The sequence below is a fragment of the Leptinotarsa decemlineata genome, unplaced genomic scaffold (genome assembly GCF_025532065.1).
Source record: "Leptinotarsa decemlineata unplaced genomic scaffold, Ldec_3_MD MMD2_P_RNA_scaffold_11, whole genome shotgun sequence".
NCBI classification, from domain to species: domain Eukaryota; kingdom Metazoa; phylum Arthropoda; class Insecta; order Coleoptera; family Chrysomelidae; genus Leptinotarsa; species Leptinotarsa decemlineata.
The window spans coordinates 381,355-402,989 of record NW_027412525.1 but is presented as its reverse complement, the minus strand read 5'-3'; positions in this window follow the sequence as shown (position 1 = coordinate 402,989).

The window sequence follows — 21,635 nt, the reverse complement described above, 5'->3', positions numbered from 1 at the left end:
GACAGTTTCGCTTCCTTCGCCTTTCCTACGCAGACTAACTCGCAGTTGCGCCGCTAACCTTTTTATATGCAATTATTACTGCCATCTCGAGGTGATCGAATACACTAGCTAGAACCAGAACTTTCTCGAACCAACGTGGTAATTCCAAATATTTAATCACACCTAATGCCACCTAGCGGGTAGCTGAAAAAGATAATACATAGTACCACTACTCGCCACTAGATGTCGTTAAGTGTCACAATACACAATAATAATTGAAATGCAAAAAAGCGTAAGTTTGCTTAGGTCACGCACTTTGCGACTATCCTAGTCGAGAAAAATAGTTAAGGGCAGAAATTGGCCCTTGGAACAAACTGAAAAAATCATTATGGCCCGAAGGCTTCTAGACCCCTGGTCTAGACGGTAACACAAATTTCCAGTTTCTACATGGAAAATGGATTTTCAAAGATATACGAAATATCTACATTGAATTTTTTCTACTGGGAAAAAGGTTCAGGAGATCTATAATAATAATAAATTGATATGTCGATTCATTCATTATTGATTTGTCTAATGAGCAAGAATTGTGATCACTGACAATCATAGATGTAATTTATATATTTGTATTTCAATTTTCTGAAATTATCTTTGATTGCTCAGGTAACGAAATGTAGAGCCACTTGTATAGTGGCAACGTAGATCATCAGATCAGATCATCAGTTTACATTCATTTTGATGAAAGCCTTCTCCCCATGCCCCCTACCGGGTTCAGTGCCCTGAGTTGAAATCTTCCCCACACGGTTAATGTGTGCACAAAATCTCATTTCGTCCATCCACCCCCGCTCCTCCGGAGCGGTCCTCAACTTACTGATGGGCACTCCAGCAAGATTGACATCTGACCTTCTTTGATAGACAGTCAGCGTCTAGGTGCTTTTACTTTCTGATCTGTTGAATTATTTTATCATTACTTTCCTAATTGAATTATTGCATGGGGTCTCCAAAAACTAACCAGAGACGAGTGTCTTTTTAGTCGCGAGCAAGTATTGGTTTTCAGAGAATCTTAAAAAGAGATGAATTTGAAACTGGTCGGGGGTGGTCTTTGATTCTGCTTTGTTGGCCTCCTGTGTTTGTCCCTCTCTCAGAATCTGGAGTCATCCCTGATTAGTGCGTTATGTAAGTCATGTATGCGTCCACGTAGTGTATTCTCAGGTCTAGATCCCGGAATATGTACCTATTCGGTACATATCTTGGAGCATTTACGGCGGCTCTCACGCACGCGTTCATAAACGACTGGATCTGTCTTCTGTATGTCGCTACGCATTGGCCCCAGGCAGTGCAGGCATACAGGATTATCGGTAGTATAGTCCACTCTTTATCATCAACAACTTTCAGTCCCATGTTGCTTCTTCGACCTATTATTGGTAATAGGTTTTGTCGGGCACATCTCGCCATTCCTATTCTCTGTCGTACGTGAGACCTGAACGTTAATCTTTTGTCTAGGTTGACTCTCAAGTATCTAGCTTTGTTGTTCCACGGAATCTCTTGTCCGTTGAAGATGACATTTCCTTCCGGGTGTACCATACTCCGGGTGAACAGTATTGTCTGAATCCTGAACATCAAATATGAGTTCGTTTTTGAATTCGGAAGTCAGGTTAGATGTTGAGGGTAGATGCTTTTTTCCAAATAAAGCATTCCAAAATACGTTAGTTTTCACTTCACATTTCAGGTTACATATGTTGTTTGAGACAGGTTATGTTAGGTTAGTTTAGTTGAGAAATACTCGATTTTATTTCATTCATTTTTTATGTGTTTAACATCTCATTTCAGCTACAATCAACTCAATCGTTTGTAGTTTGAGGACAATTTTCATTTTATGATTTGAAGTCTTGTTATCGTAGCTTTTTTGCTATACTTCAAAAGAATATAAAATATAGTACAATCCATTCAGAATCAATTTCAGAACTTTTTGGTACATTATTACTTGTCCTTCGTAGTTAGAATAATATCAATAGTGCTTTCTCAGTAACTGATAAGATTACAAAAAAAATTAACATTACTACATTTATTAGTATTGTTTGTAGGTGAAGTAGGCTAAAAAAAGGTAGATTTTTTTCAAAGCGGATTCCAGCGTGACGGAGCTTTTCGAGGTCCCTTCCTAAGAGTTTTCTGCAATCTCCATGCAGATGTGTCTTCGGTTAAAAGCTTCCAAGCCCGTGGTGAATGCAATAACATATCCTGATCTGAGAAAAAATCAACAACTGAATTTCAAATTATAAATAAGCAGGATTCTCAAGGAAATACACGATTCAATAACTTGACGAGTGGAGAAATATATTGTGGCTGAAATTTAATATTTTCAACAATTTTTGAAAATTTTATTAAAATTCAATAAGTGTTTTCAGGAAATTATTGGGGCACAATTATGTTGTACCTTGATTTTCATAAACTGTGGAGGAAATGAAAATGACGTGTATCATAAATATTCCTCAATAGGATTAACATAGTTTCTACCAATAAGATATTGGAATTTGTTTTGAAAAACAAGCTCCTAACGAAGGACTATCTGAGTGAAAATCCCTTATATTCCCTTGACGAATTTTACAATGTCTGTAAAGTGTAATGTATGAGTTGTATATGCATACTTTCTTCTATTTTTGTAACAGCCACAAATGAACGTACTCTAAGTGATGATATATATTTTTACATTTTACTTGTAATTTCGATGTCATTTTAAGTATTTACTCATTTATTTATATGTGTGTTTGTGAATTGTAATTTTGTATTTGACGTTGCAACACCAGGATGCAAGAACATTAGCGTAGCTGCCGCCTCATACAACCGGAGGAAACACGGATTGTAGAACGAGTCCTAACAGAAACAGATCACGTTATAAAATACGAAGGAACCTCTGTCCTTTGTCTGGAGAGCCACAATAAACCCTTGCAAGTTGTGGTGGAGGGTCGAATAGACCGAATCACTTTTGACCTAACCTAACCTATCTACTTCAACACATCATCTCGCACGGCTTCATATGGCATGATAAGGGGGCGATTGAGATCTACGAGATTCTCAAGAAATGCAGAAGGTATACGGGACACAGAACGTGGTATTCAGTACTGAAGAAGACCCGATACGGACTAGATTAGCACTTCCATTGACATCCAACACCTGTCAACATCTCGTGGAATATTTTATTAACCTAGCAAAAGTGAACACAAATCATGAGTGAGTATTCGCATTCGCACAAACTACTGAAGATGTCCGCTGCCGACGAAACGTTTGGTACTACAAGTTCCATTCGACCACGGTCCACCAGCCTGGATTTTGTTCTCACTATCGTGACTCTGGTCGTGAATGCCTATGTTTTCATGATAGCAAAAAGCTTTTCATAATCCGTATTGTGACTACATCAGACTGATGAGGACTAGTTAGTCAAAAACTCGTACATGACCCCTTTTTCTTGGAAACAGCGTCTTTCAATTTTTTCATTTGAATTATTCATGAAAAATGGAACATCTGCTTACCCAGAGGTAAATCATTTTGAAACTTTTCTAAATGAAAACAGTACAAGTACGCTTGACATTTGTCCTAGTTTCCCTCTGAAAGTTTGGTTATCATGAACATAATTTCCGCTAGAAAGCCCATCCATACATTTCACTTAATTTAACGACATATTAGCTGGAAATGGAATGAGTTTCTTTGCCGCCTCCTCCGTACATTTGCGTGAAGTTGTTTTTCTTTTGGGAAAGGATACAGAGATGTTATCTCACCCGGCTTGCGAAGGCCGTGAAACTTTTCCGGGGCCATTAAGATAAAAATCGTTTCTACACTGCAAATTCGACTGAGCTAGGCGCGGTCAAGTATCATCTCCGGAGATTATGAAATATCCTCTTGGGAGAGAGTGGGGCGATTTTATCGATGATAACGCGAGTTTCTAATGGAAACAAAACTTATCGGTACCTGAAATTAGATAATTTGGAGTATATTCAAAAAAAAAAGTTCATATGAACATATGTCTGAATATGACCAATACTTTTTAATGAAGGAAGAGTAATATTATATATTTTTTGAAACTAATCTCTTTTATGCAACTCCGGTCTCTCGTTTTTTTTTGGCGTACGATTTTTGCATAAATAATGAAATTCATCCATTGTAGACTGGTGCAGAAGCCTGTTAGAACAAAAATGAAGAGAGAGCATTAAAATTATTGCAGAATATGAAAAATATTTTTTTATCACAGATAAATTGAAGTCGATTCAAGTTACAGGAAAGGAATGGAGTTAATTTTAGTATTGAAAATGGTTTTTCTTAATTTCCACTGAAATAAGACATTCTACTGAAAAAGTTGAACACTAAAATTGTGGAAAATATCAAGATATATATGTAATGTATATGTATGAATTTTCCGATAAAATTTGGATAGACCGGTGTTTCTATTATTTATTTTCTCTCTACAAAATAATTTGTTTTTCACGATATATCTTGGAAACTCCTTCTTTTGAATTTCTGCATCTTTTTTGGAGGGAGTAATTCAGTCTAACATTCTATTTTGAAGTCAATCCTGAAAATAAATTTCATTTCAATCCTAAAATACTCATTTTTGTTGAATGGTAGCGTGAAAAAAAAATATCATCACTATGAAGAAATTTATCGAGGAATGCGAATCACTGAAAAAATATCATTACTGATTCATTTGAGAATTGTTTCTAGGTCATTCATATTTTAGTTGATGATTTTTTCGATTCTATATCAAAATTATATTTTCGATATAATGAACAAAAAACCTGAAGGTTCATTTCTTTCAAGTTGGATTTACTTAGGAGTAAATTAATGTATCTGTTATAATATAAAGAAAAAATATCTGGAAACACATACTGGATAGAGAAGGATTGAACAGTAGCTTCAATAAAGCGAATATAGGCTCAGAACAATTGCAAAGTCTTTCCAGAAGATAATCGAACTGAACGTGTTATATAATGATTACCCCAGCTGGATATAATGCAACAAAGAGTTAGAGATTCACGTACGATCAAAAGTGCCAATGGAAAAGTATGAGAAATATCGAACAAAAGACCAGAAAAAACTAGTAAATGGCGTGAAAAGACCAGTGACCCAATGAGCTCATGCTTCTGTAATATTTTTCAAAGAGTTAATATACATGAACAAGTTAGAAGGCTTCCAAACAGCAAATTATATATTTCTACAGGAATTTCAAGGAAGCTCCAAAGGGACAATTTCACTTTATCGAAGTTTGGTAACAGACCGAGGTAGCAACGAAAGTTCCATCCTTAAAGACCTTCAAGTATTGTGCCGACCCCAAAGAGAGAAATGTTCACTTGAAGAATGTGAAATGCCTGAATGTCTTATTGAAATGAAACCCTTTTTGTTTCCCATAAAGTTGTCTGCAACTACCAGAAATGAATATTGTAGGGTGTCAACTAGAAGATAACATCGAAATTATCTGACTTTTGGGAATGAAAAAATGAATACCGTTCTATTCAGATTTGTATACAAATTGGTACACTGTTTTGAACTGTCATATGCCGTAGGTACTTCATTTTGATATAAATAGTGGCACTGTCAGTTACACAAAATAAGTGAATATAATAAAAATGATAATGATAGCTGCTCGGGCAGCTGCTCGAGAAGACCACAACTTTGTCAACGAGTTGGAACCCGTTCAGCAAAAAGCTTGTACGAGTATAAAAGCCGCAGAGATAACCTCACTTCTGCGGAAACACAAGGATAAACCAATGCATGGGGTCTTCTTCGATTACATTGGAGACCTTGGCTTATCATAGCGCCTGCCTTTCGCTTTCCTCAGGTCGAGTGGGCTGAAGTCGGAAACTGAGAGATTCATCATGGCTTGCCATGATGATCTATTTAGATCACTCTGTCAAGATGGTTGTTCTGATTATTGGAGTCCTTGATGAAATGATGCCCTTTCTACTCTCGAATCTTAAAATCATACCGGCTTGCCGCACTAACGCAGAAATCTCAACCGTACAGAGGCAGAAGGCTGTCATTCTTAAATCACTGAGCTTGCTCAGGGTACATGATTCTCGGACCCAATGATCCTGACCAGCTCATACTTCAGTAATAAAAAAAAATGAAATAAAGGGCGAAGTTAATCGTCCGTAATGAAATACATCACGGAAAATGTTCTACAATATTCTTTCAATTCCGAATTTTGAAGTGATTTGTGGAACGTGTAGACAGGCTATGTCGTGGAGTAGAATCGAACCTCTTCTGTTGACTATTGTCAGCCATTGCTGAAACAATTTTTGATACATTCGGTCGATTTCAGCATAATAGAATGGTTTGGTCCGGTTGCAGAAAGTTATAGTGAGTCACACTAGCCGTTATGAAGTCTGTTATGATGGGTTTTTGCCTTTGGGAAGTGCCTGGGAAGTTTATCGGTGTTCAACCACTGTTGTAGATCATCAACTTTCCATATCACATCACGATCCGATCCTAAAAAGGATCGTTTTACTTGCGCAAAAGCAAAGAAGAACAGATCTCGAAAAGTGACACTTCTTTCGATCGTTCAAATCGTGGGACACTCATTTCTCGAATTGTTTGATCTCTCAAATACGTTTCAAACCATCAAAAACCACATGGAAATTGACCCCCAGTTTTTTCGACATCCTTCGCACCATTTGTGATGGGTCAGTCTCCAGCAGAGTCCTTAGATCCTCGTCCTGTAGGTCGATTACTTCGGGGGTCATCTTCGAGGCTGACATTTCCGAAAAAATCTCGCAAAACAACGTCGAATAGTGCGTTTATCCGCACCATGATGCCTGGTAAACTGTTTCGGCAGCGGTTTGGTTCAATTTTAATTTTTAGAAGAGAATTGGCCAAAAATCGCTCGAAATCATAAATTGGAAGGAGCAAAAAAGTGAATATTTGGAGATAATCATCAGCATCAATGTTTAACGTATAAAATTCCCAATCAGTAAACACATGAGGACGGATTTTTTGAAACAACCTGATACTGCTATTGTTCATGTGATTTGAAATGAGTGGATCATTCAAGTTTACTATCAAGAAACAAACGACCCTCTGGTGAATCTGTATAATGGGCCTCATTTCTATCAGTGCCTTTGTAAAAGAGCTGCAACTTCCATAAAATGTGATACATCACTTCTACTCATTACAACGACCCCATAAATTTTGAACAAAAATGAGATGCGATTTAACGGTGTTGCTTCCATCCAGAGCTGACAACGACTTTTTTAATTTAACTGAGTCTGTCAGGACGTGGTCGTCTTTAAATCATCAGAAATGCTGAATTGCTGCATCGCCAGGACCTCTGTGAGTCCTTCGGTCGGATTAACATCGCAAAGAGGATATATGGGGATGATTCCGAGTCGAGTTTAAAAGAAGATAAATGTTGCGTTTTATCTAGGTGAATTTATGAGAAAACCGGCATAATTGTCTGACTGTTTATACGCTTGGATGGAACGAATTCTTTTGCGGAAAGCCGTCCGGCTTTCTTCTGGTGTGAATGATAAAACCGAATATATTGAGGATGAGTTGAAAAACTGACATTTGAGAAGAAATTTATTCAAGTAACACATTTATGTGGGACTTTTTCACTAAATAGTTTTCAAAAGTGCCATACAATCACGTCCGACTGTCTGAAAACAATGAACTTAGAAACTTTCAAACGGATTTTTCACACCGTTTCCACCAACGTACACCAATGGAATTCAAGAAAAAAGTTTGTGACTTATCCCTTCAATATATAACAAAACAATTCACTATATTTCGTTTTTCTTTCATTGGGTAACAATATAATCCGCAATGTATATGTTCATCTTTTGAGTTCACATTTGTGGTTTCAGTTGATAGATTTTGTGTTCACATATGTGCGGCTGGCTCCTGTTGGTGACTCCGTGCATTTGTATTTCTTTCAGTTGGTAACCACGTGCTGCCCATCCTTATACTTGGCTGCACCATACTGATGATGGGACAAAAGCCCGAAACACGTGTCTATGCTTTGCCACTTTCTTGAGTGCTATGTCTAATTATTAACTCCTGTATCTATATCAAGACATTCAATAACCTTCATATTTGTATTATTTTCTGGACCCGGATGTCACACAGATAGTATAGCTGCCTTCGTGGTGATTTTGATATTTTTCTTGTAAACACAAGATCTATCAACTAAAACCACAAATGTGCGGCTGGCTCCTGTTGGTGGCTCCGCGCATTTGTATTTCTTTCATTTCAAGTGTTGCCCAACCCTTACACTTGGCTCCACCATATTGATGATGCCCGAAATACGTGTCTATATATATATATATATATATATATATATATATATATATATATATATATATATATATATATAAATATATATTAATCTATATATATATATATATATATCTATATATATATATATATATATATCTATATATATATATATATATATATATATATATATATATATATATATCTATATATAACGTAGGGAATGAAGCAGTCAGAGGCAGAAAGGAATCGTATGGTAGCACTTGCCGGACTGTCACGTACGTTCTCTCATTAAAGTATAAGTTTGAAAATATAAGTTTGAAAATGTTAATGAATAAATTTGAAAATGTCCTTGCAGGACGAAACTGCAGTGACATTAGTTGAAAATAAAAGTGGTAATAAACATAGAAATTTTCAATTCTCAGTTTTCATTATGATTTTGTACCACGTAGTAACTGAAGGTTACATAAATCAATTTATTAGGATTCCTGAAATTTTTGTACATTAAAAACACTACAATTTATCCTGATTGGGGTTCTGACCACGATAGTCTTCTTAACCATTTTCAATTAATTTCTTTATAAAAAATGTAGACCAAACAAACATAATATTGCATTTTCCAATTGAATATATTTCTGAAAACTAGAACTCAACATGCAGCTTCTGCGATATCAATACTTGCTCGGCGAATCATATAAAAAAGTTGCAATGGAAATTTGAAAGTCATATCAAATCTGTTTTTTTTTTTGTTTTCTAAGAGGAACATCCATTATCATCACTTTTACCGAATTGCCATGAATCGTTATACTATCAGTTTTCTTTCTTTTGTTTTCTATTCAAAGTTATATATCATTGTTATATTATGAACATATATCATGTCAAGATTGAACATGATTTATTAATTTGTTATTTTCTCTACTACTTATCAGTACTGATGTATTTAATTATGCCCTGTAAGTGGGTGTTACCTGTTGAAAAATAAATGACTTTCTATTCTTTGTATGTCATGCATATTCTGATATATGCCAAAACAGAGCTGATCTCATTCACAGCGCTGGGAAACAATAGATATCGCACAAGAAATGAAGCAATCCTGGAAGTGCCGAATCACCGTCTTCAAAAAATAGAACGTTGCCCAAAATACATGACAATAACCTTGTTCAATCATCTACCAAACTGCTACAAAGATCTTCCTTAGAATAAATTCAAAATAGTAGTCAAAAAAAGCGTACTACTCTATAAGTGAGTGAATGGGAGATATAGATTTCAAGTGATTTGATGTTTTATGTATGCATGCATTGCTTTTAGATGTTCTCATGTATGATCTGTAATATGTTTATAATTTAAATCTCTTATTTGTTTTATCGAAAATTCGCGTGGACAAACTGTGTCTGACACCTGACTTGTTCTGTTTTATGTAAGAAATAAACGTATGAACCAATAACAAATACTAATTAATCATCATTACTATAATATTGAGTCATTTTACATGCTTCCATGCACTTAGTTGCATCAATAAGTATACTGATTATATTGACCACAATTTGTGAAAAGTGTTATGAATATTAATTTATCTTATGAATCTTTTTTTATAACTGATACTGTACTATGCTGACTTGTTCTATATTATATATTTATATATATATATATATATATATATAAAATAAATAGATAAGTACTCTTTGTGTCGTTTTTCAAGATTATCAACTCGTATAATTTAGAAAATTCACTACAATCCTACGATTATGATAATTTTCTTGGGAAATTTGATTATAGTTAATAAGCCGCGAAAAATATTCTTTTTCTGGGAAATATTTTTGAGACGGTATATATATATATATATATATATATATATATATATATATATATATATATATATATATATATATATATATATATATATATATATATATATAAATATAAATATATATACAGTGTGACCCATTTTTAATGGAAACACCCCCCTAAAATTTGAAGTTGTGAATCGATTTTAATATATTTTTTTTAAATGTCTAGTACTGAAAGGTCTACCTCGGGACAAAATTTGAACTGTTTATTGAAGTTTCAGGGCATACTAAGATATTTTTTATTAGTTGAAAATCGGGATATTTTATTTATATTTTTATTTTTGAATTTGAAAGTATTATGATCTAATTATTATTGGGTTGCCACGGTAACACATTAATATTGTGAAGACTCGTAATGAGAAAAAAAATATTAACATGAATAGGAAATATTCAAATAATGTAGGTAATCAAATAAAACTTTTCACATGTAGTCAGTGACCTTACGAATTGTTCTTTTAGATGATTTGAATCGAATAAAAGTAAAATAACTATGAAAATTATATTTTTATTGTGGTTCAATTTGTTATAAGTTTGAAAAAATCCACATAACATTGTGTTACACATTTTTTTCTCAATGATAATATACCTCCTTTTTTTCTTTTTGTAATTCATGGTTTGATAAGGTAAGCAGGTTTCAAAGTATAATTTGTGATTGAATCAAAGAGATTTTTGTTTCAATAAGTGTATTCAGCTTTCCAAATCTATTAATTTGTAATTGACCTTCTGCTGTTGACGATGCTAGTCTTTCCTTGTGCTTTGAGGAGTTTGGCTTCAATTTTTTGCCACTCCTCTTCCATTTTTATTGTTTTTCTTCCTTTTTGAACAATAGTTGTCTTTATTTTCACTTTTCTCTTCTTGACAGAAATGTCTTTCGTTCCTAGGGGAGTGTAGTCAGGGTCTCTTGTACTGTTGTCAGAGCTGAAATTGCGTTCAGCATCAGATGAAACTTGAGAGAAGCAATGTTATCAGATTCTGAAACTTGCAACGAAGCCGTCGTCAGTATTGTGTCATCAGAATCAGTCTCTGAAACTGACAGTTGTGAAGAAGCCATAGGTAGTACAGAACAATCGGCCTCTGAACGCGTTCCGGAATCTCCGGTTAGCAGATGGTGTTCAGTCTCAAGTTGCGCAGATGATGCATTAATCACAGGATAAATATTCTTGGGAAATTGTGCTGGAGCTGCATTGATCCAAATATTTTAATCAGTATTGAAAGTTTGCCCAGAAGAAGGGTTTTCAGCCTCCAAAAGTTGCTCAGGAGCATATTATTCAGTTTCCAAGATTGACATAGAAGCAGCAGTTATCACTTGGTAATCAGAATCACCAAGTTGCGCAGAAACCTCGTTTGTTGTGGGGTAACCAGCCATAGGAATTTGTGTGGAAGCTGCCGATAGTACGGCGTGATTTTTATCCGGAAGTTGCTCGAAGGTTGGAATGAAGTCATAATAATCAGTAATTGGCTGTTCCGCAGGTGCTTTTGATGAGACCAGGGCATTTCTTATTTGTGGTTGAGTAGAAACTGTTGTGGGAGTCTCTTCGTTGTCATTGGTTTCTGTAAAAAATGAAAACAAATAATATAAACCGATACTTCGTACCTACTTGAAGATCTACCAATCAAGATCAACAGTGGGTACATAGTCAATGACAGTCAAAACGTGTTAATTGGTTTTCAGCTGTCTCAAGAAATTGAATAATTTACGTACTCATATTTCCGTCTACTCACGTGCTTGAGTTGTAGGTAAGATGTCCATAATACGGTGTTCGGACGAACATGGAACATCATTGACAGTCCATTGCATGTTGTTTTTAGCCAACAACATGAGTAAATTGGTACGTTGATTAGGCTTTCTTAAAAAGACGAAAGATATCACATAGACATTTCGTCTCAAAAATATTTCTCAGAAAAAGAATATTTTTCGCGGCTCATCAACTATAATCAAAATTCCCAAGAAAATGATCATAACCGTAGCATTGTAGTGAATTTTCTAAATTATACGAGTTAATTATCTTGAAAAACGACACAAATTCCATTGTGTCGTTCTTGATAATTTTAAAACATGCATTTCGAGTATAAAAATATGAACTTACCATCTTGTGTCGTTTTTCCCGGCATTGTGACGACCACTTTCTAGGAATGCTCGGCCTCAACCAATTTGTGTCGCCTTTCTTGCTAACATGATAGGTGGTTCCGACGAAATGAAAAACGACAAAACTGCTATCTAGCGTACAAAAATTACACTACCGCTTGTGACATTTTTCCAGCTGAATTTAGTGAGACTTCTTAATCGTCAGGTGTTGATGAGTCAAAACCTTATATTTTTGAGTTGTGACGTTTTTCTTCCGGACTAACGATTTTTAGTTTAATGTACGCGTTTGAAAATAACCTTATAGGTCGAAACTGCAGTAATGTTGGTAAAAAACATAGAAAGTTTCAATTTTGTTCTCTTCTTAACTCCAGATAGTTGAACACTGCGCGTGCTCTGCCCTCTCGAAAATGGTTCAAGAGATGAAAAAAAATTTTCAACAAAAGTTATATAGGATTTAATCTTCTAAAATATTTGTGATGAATACAAATATCATTAAACGCATAGAAAATGAGATATTTGCAATTGATTTGTTTTGTGACCTTCGACTTTGGAATATCTGTAGTCGCGGGCAGCCTACAATAGATAGATTTTGAGATAAGTTCCAGGATGTCAAAATGAAGGTTCATACAACTTCATAGCTGACTATCTCTCATTCTGAGATACTTGCCCTCATTTGATTAATTTTATTGGACTACATTCTTCTCATGCTGTTCGAAATGTATAATCCTCGGGACGGATGGTCTAGCATTCACCATTCATCATTTACTTCGCTGAATCGAAGAGATAATCGTAGATATTCGATATACGATTGTACAGCTTTAGGAAAAATTCAGGATTAGAAGCTGTACAGAATGCAATTCGTGTTTTCCAAATTTGATTGAACGAATATATTTATGGGATTTCCAAGAATACCCGTGTTAGAGTCGCTATTAATGAATATCATAATATCGTTGCAGACGAAGAGAAATCTTAGATTCAGGTAAAAATTACATTTGTCTTAATTTTGAGGGATTAGTCAGTCGTTTCTTTTTTTTATTATCATGCTTTTATCAACTTCACCTGTATATTTGTATGTTCGTTTGTTTCTTCCTTTGCAAGCCTTTTTATCATTTCATATTTATTCCCGTTTGGATGCTTGGGCTCTTTATTTGACCGAATTGTTATCTGATCTATTCGCGGGCAGATGGCGCTGTACGTAAAGTGTTGAAAGATTCTATTTGAAATCTGTTATTTCGTTATCCAGCTGTCGCACTCCTACGAACGACAACCCTCAGAAGTCGAAACTTGTCCGAGCTAATGTTTAACGAAGTCTTACCTTTCAACGTGTGATTCCCAACACGGGTTGGATGATAGCAAGTGAAAATCGATTGTTCAGACGGGGGCTTGAACCACCGACCAACACGGCAATCAATTCGAGTGGGTGAACAAAGCACCCACTTCGAACCGCCTGGCTACCGACCGCTTCGATATAATTCGTACTCACTTTACATTTATTTCTTTATTTGAGAAAAATATTTTTTTTATTAACACGCGTACCTGTGCCTCATTTGTAACTCTCCTTTGCGCGCCAGCTGCCTTGCTTGAGCTTGGTAGCTGATTTTCAGGCTCCCTCTCTGGAATCGAAAAATGTCAATAGTTATTTTTCTGAATAATATACGGCTGATTGATCCCAAGGTTTAGATAAAATAAATAAAGTTCAAAAAGACCAAAAAACACGCTTTTATACAATACGAAAATAAAAAAATTAAAAATAAATTTAGTTTAAGAAACTGAAAAACACGCTTTTGAAGAACATAGAACTAAAAAGATAAAAATATTTTTTTAAATAAGGTTAAAACCATAACAAACTTACAACTTTCATCAAAACAACGATAAAAATAAAATAAAAACAACAACCAAAATTAATTGGCGCTCTGGGGCAACTTGATTGATTCCAGTGGCGCATTTGGTTTTTCAGCTGCAGGAAAACCCGAAAAAACCTGCAGCACCACATCATCTGAAGATCTTGATCCAACAATATCCTCTCTCTTATAAAACAAAATGTAGGGTGTCTCCAGAGGCTCCAATAAATTCAATGCATCGTCAGAACACTTCGTGACACGACTATCGTCAAACTTAAACGAGTCCGTATCGTCTTTGACGATACGGACCAACGCCAGAACCACAGTGAACAATGACTGCATGAATATTAGAATAGTGGTCTGCTAGGTTGAAATGTTCATCTATTCCTAACCTTCCAAAGAGTTTCTCGCTTCCGTTAGAGGTTGAGTCTTGTTTGAAAATCATCAGTGTTATTATTAGATTGACTGGTGCCTCAGCTATACTTGTTTCCTTATAACAGTCAGTTAGTTTGGCGCATATTTGACAATACAGTCGATCATCACCTGTTAAAAATTCCATTTTCAGATTATTTAACAATAAGCTTTGCACGGACTGGTTATTAGTCATATTAGGAGAAGCTAGATGAAGTTCCAAAAATTCACAAAAGTTTTCGGTATTCTTGAACATTTACCACAAAGTAAAGTAGTGAGGATTTTTCCAGCAAAAAATTTCCAAACACAAGACGAGATGGGCTGTACGGAATCATTCAGTCCAGAGCGGTCAGGAGTATTGATTTTGCTATTGTTTTGCTCACGAAGAGTATTCAACAAGAACCCCTAGAATTTGGAACAATCCTTTTGTTGCCCTAACGAGTATTTAGTGGACTTCAAAGACTCCAGGAAATCGATTGGAGGGAAAGATGATACCTTCTTACGAAACTGCAGCTGCATGAACAGGTGTTTGAGTTTGGTGAATAAGTAGGAAACATTCCCGTTCTCGTTCATCATTGAAACTTCGTTCTTGAATCTTGAAATTCTTCGTCATGAACCACACTTGCAAAATGCTATTCATGTAACAAGTGTTTCCTAAATCATCCAATTCAATTTTCTTATCTAGATTTTCAGGACAACTATCTACTGATTCGTAAGGAAGAACATGTTTCACAGAATCTCCATAAGAACCATTTCTCAAGCTGCGGTCGATCCTTCCAACTGCAACTCATATTTGGGGGACAAGAATGACCTGAAACTTAAATTACTAGTATTATTGTGAAAAAGGGTGTGCGCTTTGTGCCAAATTTTTTGTATATCAAGCGCCCGTCCATTTTTTTACAATAATGCTTGTATTTTTCGTTCGTTATTGTTTCAAGCTTATCTAAAAAAATATTTTCAATTTTTCAGTTCGATGTTCTTCAAAAGCGTGTTCTCTGGTATTTCAAACTATATTAATTTTTCATTTTTGCAAGGCAGTATTCAGATTACACTGAAAAGCCGTCCCAAAGGAATTCCTTCCGATCCTTGATAGTGAACAGAACTGTTTTTCAATACTCGAGCACATCGCAATAACATTCATTGAAGTTCCTCTTTATTCAATTCCAGAAGAATTTAGAGTATCCATCAAACACATTGCACACACCTTGATGCTCCAGTTCGATTGAGAATATTCCTGGTTATGAAACCAAAGCTTCTATTAAACACTTTCCACATTCAATAATGGCGTCGAACAGGTGATAAACATGAAACGAAATAGGATTCATGCATTAGAAACGTAATACCAGGCACGCAATCGGGAAAATATATCAAGGCGAAATAAGAAACTGAACTGGCAGAGAGCAATTCAATAATGAGCACAAGGAAAATGAGATTATAGATTCGACGATAAATTTTTATACTTGATATTTGCATGGAAAACGATTTTTATTCATGAATAGAGAAATGGTATGATGAACATAAATCCGGAAGTCTTATGTTGTATAGCACAGTTCGTATGCTGTTGTCTCCAAGGGGATCAAAAATTGGATTATCAATTGAGATTCAGATTGGAAAATATATTTTCACCTACCGCGGAGAATTGGTGAGTTCAATGAAGTTACCTTTGCAATGTTTCGAATCGAGAGAAATATTCTTTTCCTGATATTACCAAACAACGGTCGGCAACAGGCGGAAAAGTCCAACATCTGACGTAGATTAGATATAATATACCTTTATTAATTGATGTAATATTTTTAAGCTACATAGAATTCAACGAGGTATGTACTTATTTCATTTCGAATTGCCTAGTCAACCTGTTTTACTTTACAAGTATCTACCACTGATATGGTTTTATCAGTTTCCTATCTACCCTGTGTATATGTGTGTTTGAGCGCGCTTGCCACTATTTTGTTATGTTGAAACAAGTGCGAGCGAGTATCAAAATCGGGGGTGCGGGCGTTAGAAGCAGACTGTCAGTCGTAGTGCTGTCGGAGCAACCATTTATTTGTTTTGTGATTTTTTGCGTTTTCATAATATTTTCGCACCTACGCTGATATGGATTCTGAAAAGCGTGAAGAGGAAAGTGAAAATAGGAGGTTTCTGGCAGAATGGACTGAACAATATTGTTTTACGCTGCCTAGTAGGCCTCAAACGGTTCCAGTGTGCCTTATGTGCAATAAAACCGTCGCTATTGTTAAGAGTGGTAATTTGAAGCGACACTACGAAACAACTCATCAGCAATTCAACAAAAACTTTCCTCTTGGCAGTAAGGCTCGTGAAGAAAAACTTCACGCATATTTCAGTTCTCACAAAAAAAGCGCAAAATTACTAGTCCATTGCATAAGTGAGCAATAAAAATCCACAGATGCAGCGCTATGTGTGTGCTGGACGCTTAGTAAACAGCAGAAATCATTTTCAGGTTCTAAGATGGTGGAAATATGTATGTAGAAGTAGTCACGGCACTTTTTGAAGAAAAAAAGATGTCGCTGCATTTCAAAGTATTCCATTATCAGCGAGAAGTAATATACGAAAAACGGAAATTTCTGCTGCTGATATTAAAAATATTCTTTTTGAATTCCTGTAAAAGGCACCTTGCTACGCCATAGCACTTGATGAGTCATGTGATATTGTTGATGATGAACAAATGTCTATTTTCGTAAGATTTCTTGATATTGAGTGTCAGATTTCTAGGGAAAAGTTGCTAGCAATATTGCCGATGAAAGGTTACCCTCGAGGAGAATATTTATTTAAGGTCATTGATGAATTTATTACTAAATAAAAGTAAAAGTGAAGTAAAGTAAATATTTATTCAGGTAGACATAATATACAATATGAATTCAATATTGAAATTAGAAAACTTGAGAAACTAGAAGAAAAGAAAAGAACTAATTGAAACTAAAATTGTAAATTGTGAGTCCAGGCTGAGCTACCTAAGCAATGCTTGTGTTGTAGTCATCAACCTGGATTACATCAAGTATTCATATGTTGCATGTTGAGTAGAGAGAAAGAAAAAATTAAAGTTAAATTCATTGTGAGGGAGAGACTATATGGTTATTTATTGTATTTTGTATTTCTTATTATTATTCGAGTTCGTATACGGTTATAATTTTGTTTCACATATTCTTTCAGTTTTGATTTCATTTTTCGTTTATTAGGAATGACTCTGATTTCTAAAGGGACTAGGTTTAACAATTTTGGACCAGAGTTTTAAATGAATTTCTGTGTGTGCATTAGCCTACAGAGAGGAACATTCGTTTTCTGCTCAGATTTATTACGAGTGTTGTAAGTATGACTTATCTGAGAGATGGAAATATTTTGCACCCATATCAAGCAAGATAGGTATAGAGTTTTCTTACATCAAATAAGACAGTTTCTTTGTAAAGGTCGTCAGTAGAGTACCTTCTATTTTTCTTAAAAAATATTTTTAATATGTATTTTGCATAACCTCTAGAACGTGTAATAACGTTCAAAGTCCGCATAAAGGAACACAAAAGTAGTTTCCAGAATGGAAAAATCAATTCCACATATGCAACTCATTTATTCACAGAGAGACTCGAGTTCAACCATGAATACAAGCCCCTCCATTTCCAGAAGAAAGGTTTGAAACTTGACCTGTTGGAGATTATGGAAATAAACAAATTCCAAATCTCCCAATATCTTATGAACGATCAAACTAGTTTTCATAGTTAATGAATTGCCCACCTTTCAGAATTGAAATTTTTTATTGAGAAACACTTCTTCCCGATATATTTACGATATTCATTTGTGATCCCATCTGAGCTACCTAAGCAATGCTTGTGTTGTAGTCATCAACCTGGAATACATCAAGTATTCATATGTTGCATGTTGAGTAGAGAGAAAGAAAAAATTAAAGTTAAATTCATTGTGAGGGAGAGACTATATGGTTATTTATTGTATTTTGTATTTTTTATTATTATTCGAGTTCGTATACGGTTATAATTTTGTTTCACATATTCTTTCAGTTTTGATTTCATTTTTCGTTTATTAGGAATGACTCTGATTTCTAAAGGGACTAGGTTTAACAATTTTGGACCAGAGTTTTAAATGAATTTCTGTGTGTGCGTTAGCCTACAGAGAGGAACATTCGTTTTCTGCTCAGATTTATTACGAGTGTTGTAAGTATGACTTATCTGAGAGATGGAAGTATTTTGCACCCATATCAAGCAAGATAGGTATAGAGTTTTCTTACATCAAATAAGACAGTTCCTTTGTAAAGGTCGTCAGTAGAGTACCTTCTATTTTTCTTAAAAATTATTTTTAATATGGTATTTTGCATAACCTCTAGAACGTGTAATAATGTTTTACTGAGACCACCCCATATAATGATACAGTACCTCAATAAAAATTCAGCAAGTGAGTTGTAAATCGTAAGTGAGACCTTTTTATTATTCAGAGTTTTGATTTGATAGAATTTATAAACTAACTTATTGAGTCTCTTAACTGTGGTGTCAATGTGTTCTTCCCATCGCAGGTGTTGGTCTACATATGCACCCAAATACTTCATGTTGTCAACTTTTTCAATTATTGGACATGAACACTGCGTTGGGGTTCGGCATAGATACTTATGAACAGTGAGATTGTTAATAAAGGGTCGGTCTTTTTTTGTTGTGGTGAATGCAATGAACTCAGTTTTTCCCACATTCAGACTCAGGAGGCTCATATTCAACCAGGAAAGTACGTATTTGAGCCCTATTCCAGCTTTCTCATAGACTTCATCCCAGGAATCACCTTCAAACAAAAGTGCTGTATCGTCTGCGTAAGATATTATTCTGCCATTGATATTATGAAGTTTATGAAAATTGTTAATATAAATCAAAAATAAAATAGAACCTAGGACTGTCGCCTGGGGCACGCCCATGTTGACAGGTAGTGGATCACTGAGGGTACTGTTTATTTTAAACTTTAGATTTCTATCAGATATATAGTTTTAGAATAAGTCTAAAGTAATACTTCTAACTCCTACAGTTTCTAAACGGTCCAGAAGATTTTGATGGTTGACTGTATCAAATGTTTTAGCCAGATCAAAAAATACTGCCAAACTTTTTTTTTGTCATTGAAATTTTTCCAAACACTGTTAACTAATTGAAAGATTGCATTTTCGGTTGACATAATATGTTCTCTGAAACCAAATTGACCTTCAAATGAAATATTATTTTGTTCTAAAAAATCAACTAGCCTATTTTTCAAGCACTTTTCGAAAATTTTGGCAAAGTTATTGATAATGGTTATTGGTCTGTAATTTGTTGCAAGTTTTCTGTCACCTGATTTGAGAACTGGGGTTGTTAGAGATTCTTTGAAAGCGGCTGGTATGTTTCCTTTCAGAAAGCATAAATTAATGATATGACGGAGAGGTAAGTGAAGTAAGTGATGTGAAGTAAGTGAAGTGAAGTAAGTGAAGAGAAGTAAGTGATGCCTTTTTATAAACTGGACCGTTATGTTATCAGGACCTGAAGAGCTGTAGTTTTTTAATGTAGATATTATCTTAATGAATTCATTTTTTGTCACTGGGTTCAGAAAAAGGGACTTTGTGATATTGGATTCAATTTTCGGTTGAATGTCATGTTTATCGATTTTATTTTCCATCTGTTTTCTTATACCCGCAAAGAAAGTATTAAAGTAGTTTGATTTCTCCTAGCCAGTAACAATTTTTTGACCACTTTCATTTGTAATGTTATATTTATCTTTCTGTTTCGTACCTTTGTTCATCATTTCATTTAAATTTTGCCAAGGTTTCAATCATCCAGGGTTTCAATTTTTTTTTGAGTGGATAAAAGATTATAATTTTTCATTTTGTGAATGAACAATTTGTAGGCCTGTGCTGTGTTATCCGAAATTAGGATGTCATCCAATTTTAGATGTTTCGACAGTGTTATTTGTGTTTGAATCGCATGTTGCTGACATAATGTTTATGGAAAGCATAATTGTGTAATGATCAGTCAAATTGGTTGTGTATATATACTTTTTCAGTGGGATTTTATCAAGTATGTGTTTACCAGATAGTTTTATGTAGATAGGGTCGATCAAGGTCGAACTGTCTTTTGTTACTCGGGTTGGCTTATTGATGTAAGAAACATATCCCTGTTGGACCATCAAACATATGTAGTTATTGATGGTCCTCTCTGAACTATTCAATGTGTTTATATTGATGTCGCCCACAAAAATGTTCACATCAACTCTTTTTTGAGTAGACAAATAATGTTCCATATCTTTTAAGTACTGGATCAGGTTACTGGAAGAAGGGCGGTAGCAAGCCGTAATATTGAAAGAGATATTGTTCCACGTATACTCTATTTCTAAGAGTTTGATTTCGGTAAAATGTTTTATTGATATGAGAATCATTATATAGTAAATCAAATTCTGGAATCTTTCAGAAAGAATAATGACCATCAAATTGTTAATGTTGAATGTCTCAATATACAACAACAACTCATCGAAGTTTTTTCCCAAACTTCTTATATTGAAGTGAACTATATTGAGATATTCACTACCAGAGAATTTTTGAATGTTATCTTCAATATTTCCAAATACCTCTCTCTCTCTCTCTCTCAAGTCTGTCTCTCTCTCTTCAGTATTTGGAAATATCTAACATTAGTTAAGATAAAATGATGTCGCTTTCAACTGGCGGGGCCCTGGCAATGATTAGCAAAGAAAAAGGTGTAATAAAAAGAATCAGGGATAAAAACTCAGGTCTGATATCGTATCAGTACATAATTCACCAGGCAGCCCTTTGTGGAAAACTCAGTACTACACTGAAATAAGTGATGGACAACTTGGTCAACTTGATTAACTTTATGAGGTCTCATTCTGCTCTTCAGCACCGATATTTCGAAGAGTTCTTTCTGACAGCGTATTGTGACTTACTGCAACCCGACAAAATATTCGTTGGCTAAGTAAAGGCCAATTTATTGAAAGTTTTTGGCAGACAAAAGAAGAAGTAACCTCCTCCTTGCAAAACTTAGATACGGCGGGAGCCAGAAAGCACAAACAAGCGTAATATGCTGGTCGTGGCTTTTTTAAAAGAAATATTCAAATGCGCTCAACACAGAATCATAAGATATTGGAAAATTATTATGTGATCTGATACAAAACGTGTCTGCTTTCCGTCGCAAGCTAGATATCTTTGAAAAAAGATATTATGAGACAAAAATGTATTCA